The sequence below is a fragment of the Coturnix japonica genome, chromosome 7 (genome assembly GCF_054131305.1).
Source record: "Coturnix japonica strain WE chromosome 7, WE-NBRP24, whole genome shotgun sequence".
Lineage (NCBI taxonomy): Eukaryota > Metazoa > Chordata > Aves > Galliformes > Phasianidae > Coturnix > Coturnix japonica.
The window spans coordinates 22,386,360-22,401,277 of record NC_140669.1 but is presented as its reverse complement, the minus strand read 5'-3'; the positions used below and the strand labels follow the sequence as shown (position 1 = coordinate 22,401,277).

Here is a 14,918-nt window from a genome sequence, read left to right as displayed (position 1 = left end):
AAATCTTTCACCTTATTGGCTTACAGTGGAAGTATCCTATTCCTATCGTTATTGCAGTAATTCAGGAACCACACTAGAAGTTATTTTATACAAATGGGGACGCTAAGAATTGCTTGAAAATATTAAGTGGTAGTCTAAAAGTTGGCAAATTTTTCTGAAAAATCACTATGGTAATTTTCTTTCATTAAATTTGTGGAAGCTTTGGCTTTCTGTTAATGATGAACCATTGTTTCTCAGCCACAAAAATAAGCACAATTATTGCAGAAACTTGTGAAAGTGGTCCTTTCCTCAAAGAAAATATTAGAATCACTTTGAAACTCAATGATGACTGAAATGCGAGCTACTATCTAAAGGATGTGCTAATTTGCATCTAGGAAAGCCAAATCTTATTCCTCTGTGCGTCAAAAAATATCTGGCATAATCCAAGCTAAGTGATGTGAATAAGAGAAACTTAAGGCTGCCTCACTCGGATCAGGAGCAGTGTGAGCTTGCCAAATTTCTGCTGACTCCAGAGATCTCTGCTCTTGATGTTCTGGAAGTGCAGAAGAGACTCAGCATTTTACATTCACAGGCTGAAGTGCTGTTTAATAAAATGTGTCAATGCAAACATCCTCTTACAATGACTTAGACCTTTTAACTCCTTTTGACGCATATCACAGTTTCACAACTCCACACAAAGTTATTTTGTTATATGACATTGGTATGAACAATCTGAGTAAGGTGGATTCCTTTTCTCTCTTGCTATGCTAGCGCTGCTAAAAGGGAATCATTGGAATACCAGAAAATGTCTGCAAAAGACTACAAAACAGCAGTACAACCACCTATAAAACAAAACTTAGCAAAAGGACAAAAGCATGAAAGCATATACACATCAGCCAAATTGAGCTGTTTTAGGATGAGCAGAGTCATTTTCAGGGGAACATACCTAAGAATGTCATCTTCATATATGTAGTACCTTCATAAAATATGGGTGAGCAGAGAGTGTCCACAGTTCTGTGTAGCCAACTTGTCCTATGATTTCTCCCCACACTGTTGTCAAAAACTCCCCATGTAGACCTGTTAACTGTGGTGAACTCTTTGGATCCCTGCAATGTAAATTTCTGCCCTCAGACTCTTTGCTTTTATTAGTGAATGTTGTCCAGAACGTCCCTCTTGGGAAGACAGGTGGTACTTTAAATCCATGTAACCAAGGCCATCCTCAGTAATAAATGTTTGTTGTAAGCAGTGCAGGAGGGACCTTTACTCAGAACAGAGGGTCCCTTGCCTATTGACCTTTTTTTCCTAAAGGTTTGGGAGGACTTGTAATAGTTTTCTTTTTGGGTTTATTTCCCTACATTGGACACAAGGCTTCTCTCAGAGGACAAAATATAAGTTATTCAAAATATCCTACCACTGCACAAGGCTTGGCAATCTCTAGACTTTTTCTCAGAAAAGGTATAGAGTTCTAACAGAGAGCACCAAGTGTGTGCCCTACACACATCACATTCACCACAGCAAATCAGGAACCCACTGAAGGACATACAGAAGGATCCTCATAACATTTACCACAATCATTAACTATTCTTATACAAACTCCAAAGGTTTTTTGAGGATCTAGTACTTAGCTTGACCATCACCTTAACAAGAAGTAATGTTATGATGGTTTTACTTGCCCTTATTTCTTTGGTAATGATGTCAACATAACCCACAGGAACTCAGTGTCTTATGTGAGGACAACAAACACTGTTCTTTTCCTTAGAGATTATGCAACATAACTCAAGTATGGAAAGTCCCCCACATGCCACTGCTTTACCATGCCCATGAGTATGCATCAAAGACAGATGTCTAGTGAATCTCTGTGGTGGTGAATAATTCCTGAGCAGCCTCTCAGAAGTATCACCTAATATATGGGCTAGTTGTCCATCCCTGGAAAACATTTAAGCACAATTAAAAATTTCCAGGATAATCTTTCCTGTCAACTATTCACTACTTAGCAGAATCTTGGGCAAGTTGGCCTACTTGACCAAACTTCGTTCATCTGGAAGAATAATTCTTGAATAAATGAAAAATAGCTCTGCATTTCTTATATCACTCAAGAGATTTGAAAAGTAGTATCTTCAAAGATGTCGTTACAGCTGTGGGGATAGCATATTTTCACTAAATCCATTCTTCCCAAGAATGTGAGAGATTTGAAGATTTAACTGATGGGATTCTAAAACGTGAGATGATTTGTGTGAAAACTCCAGCATATGCTGTGCTGGGTAGAGTGCATTAAAAGCTCCTATTTGCTGTACTCTCTCCTGAAAACACCCCTGTCCAAACAACAAGCTGTTGAGACTTCCATCCAGCTGCTGAATTTAGTATGCCACCCCAGCTACTTCACAAGTAACTGTTTTGTATTTCTTTCCTCTTACAGATATAGTGATTTCAACCGTATAAAACTTGACCATGTTTGAAGGTGACTTTTTCTTAATTGTTGGAGGTAAAAAGAGACAATGTTCTTCCTCAGTAATCTTTTACTTGCCACCTCATTCTTTACATGCTAATAACTCTAACATCTTGAAAATGTCACTGGCTTACATCTGCTAATAACCTTTTTTCAAGTGCTCTTTTGATTTCTAACAGTTTCCTGTGGTAAAAGGAGGCCCAGGTCCTGACCTGTCCTGGCCCATTCCCCTTCTTATCTTCTTTCAATTGTTATTCTTCTACAGGCTGGACTTAAGAGGAAAGTTTAAGAGGCAAAGGATAAAGTATTTGCAGTCCTTCTTCCAGGTGTTGACAGTGATTATAACCATATTTCATTGCTGTTATTAGAAGGAATTTTGGAGGTTACTTCAGGGCCATCCAGCCTACAGAGTCCTCCTACTCTTGGATTTAGGTGATTTAGTTCATCTATTCCCATATTTTCCCATTCCCACTTGCTCATTTCACTGGCTGTTAGTTTCCCATCAACCATATATGTTTGCAGATTAGGTCACTATATAGGAGACTAAGCCTCAAAGCAATGAGGTGCAAAGACAGAGAAAGCTGTGATGTAGCCTAGCCTCCCTGACAGGCAGCCCACCACCTGCAGGCACTCTTTCCACAGAGAAGGTTTGTGGCCTGAACTTCACATGGCACACTTCACATCACACACTAAGGGGGAAGGTGAAATAAGACACAGCCCTCATCACTCATTAAGATACTAGAAAACTGTTTTGCTGGTTGATGGACCCACACTCCAACAGAGCAGGATGTTGATGGAAGGATTTAGATGCTGCATTCAGCCTAGAAGGCTGGAACAGTGGGAAAGATGCATTGGCATACTTGCATTTCATTATTTTATTATCCAGATTTATGTGATATTACATATTTATCTAATAATTTATACAAATAATCCCTGGGTAGGTCTTGGTCTAGATTCTCCTCTCAAGAAGAATTGCAACTTGCTTTTGTCAGACAATGGTCTCACCATAGTATTAGAGGAAAAGAGAGGAAAGGTGCTCATTTCACTAACAACTAAAGATGAAGCAGTCCTTACTGGCACACACATTGCCAGTTTCAGCACAGGTGACTCAAGAAATATGCAGACTGAGTCATTCTTTCACTGACATCAATGACAGCCAATAGTCAAAGCTCAACAAAAGTGTTGCTTAACAACACTGTTTCTGTTTTTACTCATCCTGTCCCTGTTGTGGGACAATTAATGGATGTTGGTTTTGAGCTGAGGTAATCTGCAATGTTTTCTAAATGGGGAAATGAAGGGTAGTGCAGTGTCTGCAGCTGGAGATGGGAGACCCCTCCATGCAGCAAGAGTGTGTCTTCATTGCCTCTGCCAGCTGCCAGAATGGGCTCCAGTTCTTGAAGCAAATGGTTTGACCCAGTTACTTTTGTACTGCATGCTGCCACAGAGCAGAAATGTGCCAGTGGCCTGTCCTCCTCTTTTGCAAGAGGAAGAGTAGAATGAAAATAAACATATGGGCAGGGAGCCTGGGTTCAAGCTTAAACCTCAGCCTAATGTGGTAGCCTGTGTGAAACCCCCCATCATGCAGTTACTAGAATTTTGTTCTCTCATAGAGTGAGATCATAAGGGGTACAAAATTCACAACTAGAACTGAAATCAAAGTATCTTACCCATAGCTTCAGAAGGATACTGACAGTGTCATAGCTGTAAGAAGATACAACCCTTTTCCTTACATCATTTCTTCATCCCACTTTGATCGCAACACTTATATTTAGGATGCAGCAGTTAGAACAAGCTCTCAGTGAGGCAAAGTAGGAGGTATAAAAAAACCAAAAAACTTGCTTTTTATTTCCTTTCTTCTGGGCTTAAATTTTTAGATCAAATCACCTAGAAAAAGATGTTTGTGCAACAGGAAAGTGTGGTATCAAGATTATCAGAAGAAGGTAGACAATAATATATTTCGCATGACTCGATTGCAAAAAGTGACAAGGAAACCACAGGACATCACTGTGAATGCAATGGAACAAGGCTGTGAAGCCTGTGTTGTGCACCGCAGACGTAAGGGCTTATATAGACTTGAATGAGATTCAATTTAGATCAAAAGGGCCTTCAAATTTTTTTTTTACTTTTTAAGATAGAGACGTACCTTTTTGGCATTACACAGCTTGTGACTATTGAGGCAGATCTGAAGATAACAGAATATAGAGCACTTACTTCTGATTTACTAGCACAAATGGCTTACATAGGCTTGGAATGTAAACTGTTTTAGGCTCTTCAAGATCAGAGATAAGACTCATTAGCAGGACTGGCTGGGGAGTTTTTTCTCATCATTTCCTTGCCATGTTAATTTAGTACAAAGGTACATCCCTGACTGGCCTATTTGCACAACATACCACAACTCCTGGATTTTGTATCACAGTCCCTGCTTTAACATTCACACATGAACTCCCAACCCCTTCCACTCTGCTGTTGCATCTTGCTAATGGTGTAGAAATGGGCAATTTGATCACCATGACCTCCTGGCACAACAGCACTTCTCAGAAATCTAACTTGTTCCTACCTCAAACAGCAGTCTGCAAGAATCATGATGCACTCATATCAAGTATTGTGACAAGTTACTCACAAAAGGTACTTCACTATGCTCTTTCCATAGATTTCTTCCTACTCCAGAATTCAGTACGCCTTGAAGAAATTTGTGATGAAATTTAATATCCACTAGGATATCCTGGAATAGGCAATTAGCTTTATGGAGCTGCTGTCAACTAGCAGAAAGCTTTATCCTTCAGTTCTTGTCAGCATACTAATTTTATAGTTTAAAGCTCATTGCCATTTAAAAACTTCAAATGTAGCTTCTTTATTATTATCAGAGCACCCAGAACTACACTTGCTGCAGAACCTAGAAGAGGCACAAAGTAGCCTCTGTCAGCCATTCGTAAACACAACACAGACATTCATGTTTAAGAAGAAATTGACCAACCTGAATTTTGAAAACCCAAATAATTTTAAAAGAATCATTTGTGTGTGTGTGTGTGTGTTATTATTGCTGAGTTCACATACAACCAGCTGATTTTAGTCTTCCGAGGAAACAAAGCAGGAAAAATGTGTTCAAAGAAAGTGTTCAAATGCACAAAGAATACCTAATTACCCCTTTCATTCTATATCTTCCTTTCTGAATTTTGCAGAAATAGCCACTTTACATGATAGATTCTTCTAGCCATGGTGCTGCCCACATTAATAGAACCATTCTTGAACAATGTTAATATTCAATGCATGTAAACTCTCTATTTAAATATCTATATGCTCTGAATTTTTATGTCGGTACAGAGATTTCTGTGCAATGTATTCTCAGTGTGCAAAACCAAAATCTTTTACATCTTATTTTCTCACATCAAATTGTTTTGTGTTTCATTTTATTTAAATGGTTACATCATGTCTGCTCAACTCACAGTGATCGGATGGTTCTGCCTTTATCACAAAACAACCAACCAGTGGAATGGGTCTCTGGTGTGATGTCCAGCATCTGGACGCAGGAGGAATTGAAGTTGTTCTTTATCAGAGAGTAAATATCAATAGCACATTTCAGCACTCAGGGAAGACTTTCATTCAGGCATCAAGCTATGGGAAACATTTATTCAGAAAAAGGTGTATACTATTGCTACCCCTAATGCTTTTCAGTGTGTTCAATATACTCCTTTTTTTTTTTTTTTTTTTTTTTTTTTTTGCAAGAAGTGCCTCTCTCTTTCACAGAAGAATTTCACGGTCCTAAAACGTGCTAATGCAGAAGTGCCCTGATTTTTATTTTTAAAATATAGTCACTTCTATTAACTAGTACGATTTCAAGGCCAGGCTGGATGGGGCTTTGAGCAACCTGGTCTAGAGGGATGTATCTGTGCCTAAAGCAGGGGACAGAACTAGGTGACCTTAAGGGCCCCTTCTAACCCAAACCATTCTATGATTCTACCACTTTCAAGAATAACATACAAGTTTTGGATACATTATTCAAAAATTCACTCAAAAATGACTACACGATAAAGATGATTTTGATTGACATTTTAGGGTTGGTTTTTTTTTTCTGGAAAATCTGAGTTCACATAATGAAAAAGAAAAGATTTACAAATTACTCATTTGTGTGTTACATTCAGGTAATTCACTTTCAAACAACCTTCATTTCAAGAACAAAATATATTTTAATCTCAAATTTCTGTAGAGTCTGAACACTTAACAGAAAGGTGTCTTAATAAATGCACTTTGCAAAATGCACCTTTTAGAGATGACTAAGCACAATCAGTTCCGATACTAAGAATGGGACAGTATTACTAAATCTGGCCTCACTTTGATTTTATTATTAAAAAATAAAAAAAAAATCATTATTAAAAAAAGTCTGTTGAAAATAGAAACATTTTGTAGCTATTAGTATAGAGCAATTTACTTCTTAACCTTTTTCAGGTTCTTATATGAATACTCTTCTTCTGCTCTTCATTCTGAGTCCTCATTATGTTTAGAGCACTAACTTTTAAATTTTGACTTATTTAAACAGATGGAATATAGAATTTCTCTAGCCTGTCTTTCTAGGGAGATAAAATGTTGTGCTTTAGTAAAACATAACTTGCAAAAATATACACACAGTAAAGGCAGCAAAAAATTGAGAAATCCTACCATTTCTTTTGAGATCTTAATGATGCTACTTATCCTTTTTAGTGTTAAAATCATGGTCTTTTATTTGTGTGGGTAAATCCTTTCAGTCAGGTTAACTTCTGAAATATTCTGTCTGTGCTGGGGCAATGTGGTTCTCTGCTTCCCTTAAAGTATTCAGAATTTGGGACTTCAATTTGAAAATGTGAATGAATACTTGTTTGTAGTTTGCATTATATTAGCAGATAGAAATCCCGGCTAACATTTTAGCAATATGTGCACGGTAACTGTGTTTCTGCTACAGTACAAAAAAGATGGACAGAGAGGTAAGAGAAGAGTCATTCGTCCTTTTACAGACGAAGAAATGAGGCACTCTGCATCCTCTTTTGAGCTCATATAGGGTAGTTTTGACCAACTGCTATGTGCTGGATTCATTTGAATTATTTTGAATTTATGAAGGAACAAATAAAGATCAGAATTTGGCTCTGAATCTTGTCTGAGAGGAACAGGAAGTTTGTGGGAGCTGAACCCAGAAAGAAAATTCATGTCTACACAGCCCTGGAAAAGAGCCAACCAATTTATATTTATAGTAGATTAGAACTCCTGTCCTAATTCTATTTGCTGATACCCAACCGCTTACTGCTACATATCCTGTAAACTCAGACTGTGCATTGATGCACACCCACATATATGGCACCAGACTGACACTACTTTCATCGCTTGAGTCTAAGCCGACTACAGATTTGGAAGCTTTTAGTCAGCAGCTAACTTGATAGTTTCACAGGATTTAATGTATCTGAATGTTGCGCCTTGTTGCATACATTCTCTTGTTTTGTCAGTAAAAGCATTTTTGTGCTCAAAGTACTCCGTGGCATATTGGCTTTCTGTAGGTGTTTGGTGACAAGATGAAGAAGCTCTTTGCTCACTACCTGAGGAACTGTATGAAACTATTTTTGATTTAAATTCTCTGTCTTTCAAGGATGGGACAGTAGATCCTTTCCTGAGCTGAGCGTTTGTTTCATGCTTTGGCCTGTTACATCTCAAGTGACACAGTACAACTGCTGATATCCTCTGTCTTGGTTGACCCAAAAGAGAGGATGGACAGACAGACCTAGCTAATCATTTCTAAAGCAGCCTTAATAGTTAATTTTGGCATATCATATTTGTCTCTTACTAGATTTTGTTATTTTAGTGTTGCCTTTACTTCGCTGTTGTATACAAAGTGTATTTCTACTAGTCAGATCATCTGAAAAAAGATTATTTATTTTCTTGCTTTGCGGAAGATTTGCATATATCACTCCTGTCAGCTGTAATGAAAGTCACACGTGTAAAAACCCTGGTGGCAGATTGTGATAAGGCAGATTTGACACACATCACTCTGCAGACAAGTGTGCTGCAGGACTTTGACTTTTGGGCTGAAACACTTCAAGGTAGGACTGTGCATAATTGATAATGAAATGCAGATAGCCTGAGCAAAGTGGACGTCAAGAGGGTGACCGACTTTACAAGAATGTTTCTGGCAAGAAACACAAGAAATTTCATTCTCTATTCACTTTGAGTGACAGACATAAATTCTATTAGCTTCTACTTCAAATTGTTTTACCTATTACTTATAGCTAGTTTAGGACTTTAATACTGAATTTTTTGTCACTATTCTGGTGGTTGCTCATACAGTACAGTTTAGGTTTATGACTTATTTTTTGCCTCTTAATATTGATGCAGTAAGGCTGTTCTCTATTCCATGAATGTTTTGATGCTGGATTCTGCTGGTTCACAGCCTTCTTTCTGTGCTTAAGGAAGGTGGAATCTAATAGCCTGCCACCTCAGAAAGATGCAGCTACCTTTTTCCATATATTACTCACAAACACAGATCCTTGCATAGAGGAGTTGTTCAGTATTCACAAGCATTTCCTTCAGTCAGCTAAAACCAGAACTAGTAACTGTAGGAAAATATCAGATATCTGGTTAAGTGACTGACTGAAAGCCGGCTTATGAAAGTTTGGTATGTCAGGTGAAGAACCTATCTGTTTTCATGCCCCACAGCAGTCTGCACTGATGCTGTCTTAAAAAGATAGCACACCAGTTACTTGACAACAAATAAATCTTACGAAAAGAGAATGGGAAATACACTGAACTAAAATATAGAGAGAACTCTACTTTCTGCTACATTTTGTGAACTCTTTTTCATATTAAAAAGGAATCTGGAAAAGACAGAGAACAAAGATGAGAAACTATGAGCAAGGATCATATAGACAAACCAAACATCTCCACAAATGTTCAGTCCCCTTTCAAAGGTGATACATGTGAGATGATGAAACACAAGGCCTTTGTGCCATACAAGAGAAGACAAAGAAATTAGCGTCTGAGCTCACTGAACCCCTTTGTAAACCTGCAGCTCCAACAGGGCTGAGCTGGGCCCAAGCTAATGGCTGTGTCCCAAAAGCCCAGATAAGTGTTGCTAGGGCAGCTCTCCCCCTGTTGTGGTATTTGGACTCTCTACATGCATGGCAAGCTGTCTGCTGTGGTATCAACACCAACCTATCTTGGCTGTGCTGCACAGCATAGATCTGTGCCACACAAATCATCAGGGAAGCCTGCAGATCTGTCCCTGGAGATCTGCTGACATTTCATTTTGCCAATAGCCCTCTAGTGCCCATCAACTAAGTCTCTGCATAGCTGAGTGAAATCTCCATCTCCACCCTTGCCAAAACAATCCTTTCTAATCTGTTCTAAACGTTGCCCTACTAATGTGTCAGATTTCCTTTCTTCCCTTCCATCTCCTTCTCCCGGCACAAGAGGGCACCAAAGCTGCATCCGTGGAGACATTTATTCCACAACTAGAAGTCTGCCTCTAAGGAAACTGGGCGGAGAGGAGGCAGAGGGACCGAAGCAGCAGGTTTCAGAGCCGCGGCAGCCTCCTTCCCCCCAGGGCTCCAGAATTTTAATTCCAAGGTTTTGATTCAGCAGCAATTCTGGTGTCAGCTGCATGAAGCCCCTAATACGAGACGGTTGCATAAAGCCACTAATAGGAAATGGTAGCTCACAGGCACGTATTTGTTTTTCTTTCTCAATTTTGTCTCTTGGACCCTGCTTTGAACAGTGATACTACGGAAAAGGGCATATCTGGAATTAGAAACCTTCATGAATCTTAGAAGGAACTAGTCAGAGAGCTGAGAAATACCAGACACTGAATGTCTCCAGAAATAAAAGATACACGAGGCAGCCAACATATAAATCTTATTCAAGGAAACTGAAATGAAGTGAAAACACAACTAAAATTACCATAGCAGAGGGATAATCTAGTGAAGAGAACAAACTAAAAAAAGCCCTTGTAATGCGTAACCTGACACAGTGACAGCCATGAGCGAGACAGGATAAATATGCAGAGAAAATGAAAATCAAGACAGGATTGGAATTACTTAATGTAGTTTATAGGTCTATGCTTGCAAATATAAAAATAATTCTAAAGAACAGAAAATGTAGGTTAAGTACCAAACAAGCTCCCTGTATAAGACAGGGAGCCCACAGGCTCCTTAGCAGTCATTAAGTGTCCACTTTTAAGCCACCAATTTTGTTCCTTAATTCTCAAGTCTTTAAATGGTGGGCAAGGCTCCAAGGACAGGACACAGCCATCAAGAAGGTATTGCTCTGTATTCTGCTACAGCTCTACTTTGTGCAGATCCTTACCAAATACATTTTCACACCACTGTGCAGTCAGGGAACTCTTAAGAAACCCATGGAATGCTCTTTCTTCCTATCTCTTCCTACACTTCCAACATCTGACAGCAGTACTCCCAAGAGTAAAGGTGGGACTGTTTTTACCAAGTCCTAGAGCATGAAACACTTATGAAAGCAGTAGGAGATATGGTCAAGCCATGAGTGACAAACTGTTGGTCTGACTCATGAGTGCACTTCTACTCTTCTGATTTCTGTAGAGGAATAATAACAGCAACTTTTCTGTTTTCTATGTTCACTTACCAAAATGGTTAACTAGAGGCTACACTGAAAGAGGAAATAGTATAAACTGGTGCACCATGAACAATGATATGAAAGAAGGACAAGTGAGTGTATACAAGCCTTTCAAAGCCACCATGTAATATCATGTTTGAGGTGTATTGCTGTACACAAAAGACCTGGTAAATGTAGATAAATGTTCTTGGAGACCTTAACAAATATGTATCAGTTTGGTTTACATTTTGTTAGCAACAGAACACCTAACAGACAACACTGTTTTCTCTGTCAGGCTCAAAAGGTACCTGAGAATTGAGAAGGGCTATTTTCCTACCTTTTGATGAGGAAGGCATATCACATCAGAGAAACAAAATCCACTAATAATTGTGAATCATTCAAACGCTGTAGCGGTGTAGGCGGCAGGAAGAGAGCTGAATTGTTTTCTTACTCTATTTACACCTCCTCATGGACATACTGATTCATATCAGGAGCATCTGGAGAACACACTGGATTGCATTTATTGTTTTTTGTCACAAGTATGAAAGTGATGTTTGAATCTAACACACCTTTATACAGTTTTTCATGTTTCCCTTCTCTACTGAGGTGTATTTCTTGAAATGACTCTTTTGTTCTGAAAGTAACTTTGAATAAAACCTACTGAATACTATAGCAGCTTCTGTAGTATTTCTGACACATTTCACAGCTCAATCCCAGGTTTCACACTAAACAGTTCCACTGTCTGTTTTTAAGTCAGAGCACACAACTTCATTCAAATGACTACTGACATTCCAAGCTGCATAGAAAGAAATAATAAAAATAGGCTTTTGTCCTAGGCTCACTCTGTGGTGTGTCAAAGAAAAGGGAGCGAGTTACACTGAGTATTTTGCAATCTGCCAAAGTTATATGTTTTTTTCAGCAGTTAAATTTGAGGTTTGTACTGAAAGACTACAAATATATTAAATAGGGAAAGAGAAGTCTGGAAAAGTAATATTAAAATACTTACCAGGTTCCATGCATTAGCACAATAAATGATGTAGAGGTTAAATTGTCTGTGGACTCAGCATATACATGGTGCCAGGAATCTGCATGTTCTAATCTCATCTCTGAAGCTCTAGAAATAAGCATAAGAGAATTAACTCGTCACACTTTATTGCCTGAAAGCATCCATAAACTAAAATTGTATTTCAAATATTCTTCCATAATTGATTCACAATTTTACTACAGTTACTTGCTTAATGGCCTTTCCAGGCCATAACTCTTAATACTCAAGCCTGTCCAAAACATGGAAGCTTGTTTCCTCAACCATTGCTGGAAGTATTGAGACTGGATGCCTGTTCTGAGTGAACAGGATTTCTTACCACTTCAGCATGAAATTTTGTTTGCTCCAGGATTTTCTAGCTGAATCACAAAATCTATTTCATAAGCTCCTCTTGCTGTCAGAATTCATTATGAAATCTCCCGTCTAGGAAATGCTTCCATCCTTTCCTCTTTTCCCTTTTTTTTTTCTTTTTTTTCTTTCAAGTGAGATAATACTTGAGAAAGATGCCAGATCAAAAGCTCTCAAGTCCTCCTTGTTACACTCCAAATCCTATGTCAAGAAACACTTGTCTCTCCCAGGCATGACTCTTAACCTCTGTCTAATAAAATAATTGAAACCTGCTCCCAGGCTCTCCTGTGCTCAGCCATCTCCCTTGAAATTCTCAAATAGGATGCCCAGCTGTTGGCCTTTGAACCCACAATAAGTGTACGGAAGTCAAAGTAATTAGTTTAATATATCTAGAGAGTACAGAAGTTCCTCTCGTGTCTGGGTCTGATCCTGCAAGGGACTGCACATCCTCAACTGCCTTTGACCAAGAATGTCTAAGATGTTCTGAGAAGGACATGCATAGCTAAAACTAAAACTCTGAATGGAAGAAGTATGCAAGTATTAAAGGAAAAATAAAGAGATTTTGCATTAGTAAAAAGTATATATATCTATAGTAAATGCAAAAAATATATATGTAGAAGATGATGAGAATAGTAACAAAAGATAAAATTAACAGCAAGAACTGTATAGAGGGAGACTGAAAGAATGTGGACAATAATAAACACATAGATGCAGTAAAGCTAATTCCCAAGGTATCAAATTTAGCAATAAACCTGTTAGTAAAATCCTAGCTTGTCAGAGTAGAACAGAAATTGTAAAGGGCTAATCTTAGGTACAATTTTATATTGCCATCTCTTAGGAGAGATGGTGCAGGTACATATTGCCATTGGCAGCTCTTTGCTGAGTGGGAAGAAGAGGTATCGAAACTAAAGCACCCAAGGCACTTCTCTATCCCTCCAAGGCTTGTCTGGTACATTTATAATGCAGTTCCCAGTTTCAGGGTTGTAGAACTCCTACTAGGTCTCTTTGCTTTCCATGAATCTGTGTCTCCCTCTACTCACAGGGAACCCATTAACCATGGCAGATCTCTGCCTTTCTCAGACTGAGCTGCTACCTCCTGGTTTTCTTAAGTCTCTTGAACTGGGAGACAGCTGCTGAGATCTCTGGATTCCCCTGCCTGTGAGTCCTGACAGCGAAATAAAAAATGCCTGGATAAAGATTGTAGATGCTAATATGGGATTTCCCAAAATAACAAAATATAAGGGAAAAGAATGCAGGTATTCGGAGAAAACTACATTCCATTGGAGAGAGTCTCAAGACTTATGTCCATATTTTTATCAATATGGACATATTAATGCACTTTCTATCAACTTTTTTTTCTTACTCTTTTATTGTACTGTATTAGTTGTATGCTCTATCACCTCCCAAGAAAACAGACTCCAGTAGTATCCTTTTTATAGAGAGGGGTGACTGTTCTGCTTTCAGAGACTGTTTTTCAAACCTCTTTGCTTTCTGTCCACATCACTGTTGAGAGAAATGGATCATCATCCACATACAGACCTGTTTTTCATACTTACCGCTGTATTTTTAATTGCAGTGAGAATATTATTAGGACAGACTACAGATAATTTGTATTATAGGAATTGACTATAGCCTCTTAACTAAACTTTTGCATAAATTCTGATTCAGCAATATATTCCATGCTGGATTCATTCTTTACATTAATGAAAATGCAGCTTTTAATGCAGTTGGAATACAGTGCTGGAGATTTTGATTCAGCAGCAAATTATTTGCTGAATTCATTCGTAGTATTAATGGAAGTTTTAAGTGCTGCTGGAAGACATCACTGGAAGACTTTTTTTCTTTTTCATTCCCTAGTGTTTTCAAAAACACACTTTTTAGAAGTTGCAGCACATCTAGATGACACAGTAAAGAGATACAGTGCTGCTTAATTCACCAAAGGCCTGACATTATGTTGTGCGCAAGAACTTCTTTACAGTGAGGGTGACGGAGCACTGGAACAAGCTTCCCAGGGAGGTGGTGGAGTCTCCTTCTCTGGAGATATTCAAGACCCGCTTGGACACCTACCTGTGCAACATGGTGTAGGGAGCCTGCTTTGTCAGAGGGGTTGGACTCGATGACCTCTAGAGGTCCCTTCCAACCCCTACAATTCTGTGATTCTGTGACATCACAGTCTTCTAAGTGTCTGACTTCACTCTTCTAAATTGTGAGCTTGGACCACTGAAGACTTAGCAGCCAAGATCAGATGCAAGCTACTGCAATGGATAGAGGATAACCTGTGTGTTTTGAGAAAGGACTGAAAGGTGCAAGGCCTCACTTAGCAGAAAGAACTTCTTGGTCCTGCAGGTACATCTAGGTTGGTCAGTAAATGGAGAGCTCATTTTCTTCCATGTTGTAATTTATTGAGGGGCAAGAAGATGCAGAGGCAAGTGCAGAAGCTGTTGTAGAAGGAACAGAGCAAAACAGAGTAGTTCAGTTGTAAGGGACCTTCAAATACTGTCAAGTTGAAATGCCTGGCTTTTTCAG

General features: G+C 38.7%; 1 long non-coding RNA gene across 1 annotated transcript in view; it reads right to left on the bottom strand.

Moving 5' to 3' along the window:
* Positions 1-14,537, bottom strand: part of LOC107316582 (uncharacterized) — a 28,724-nt gene extending 14,187 nt beyond the window's left edge. The window contains exons 1-2 of the long non-coding RNA XR_001556457.3: positions 14,460-14,537; positions 12,009-12,116 (exon numbers count right to left, since the gene is read on the bottom strand). This is a non-coding gene — a long non-coding RNA (uncharacterized LOC107316582). The remainder of the gene's footprint in view (positions 1-12,008; positions 12,117-14,459) is intronic.
* Positions 14,538-14,918: the final 381 nt, after the last annotated feature.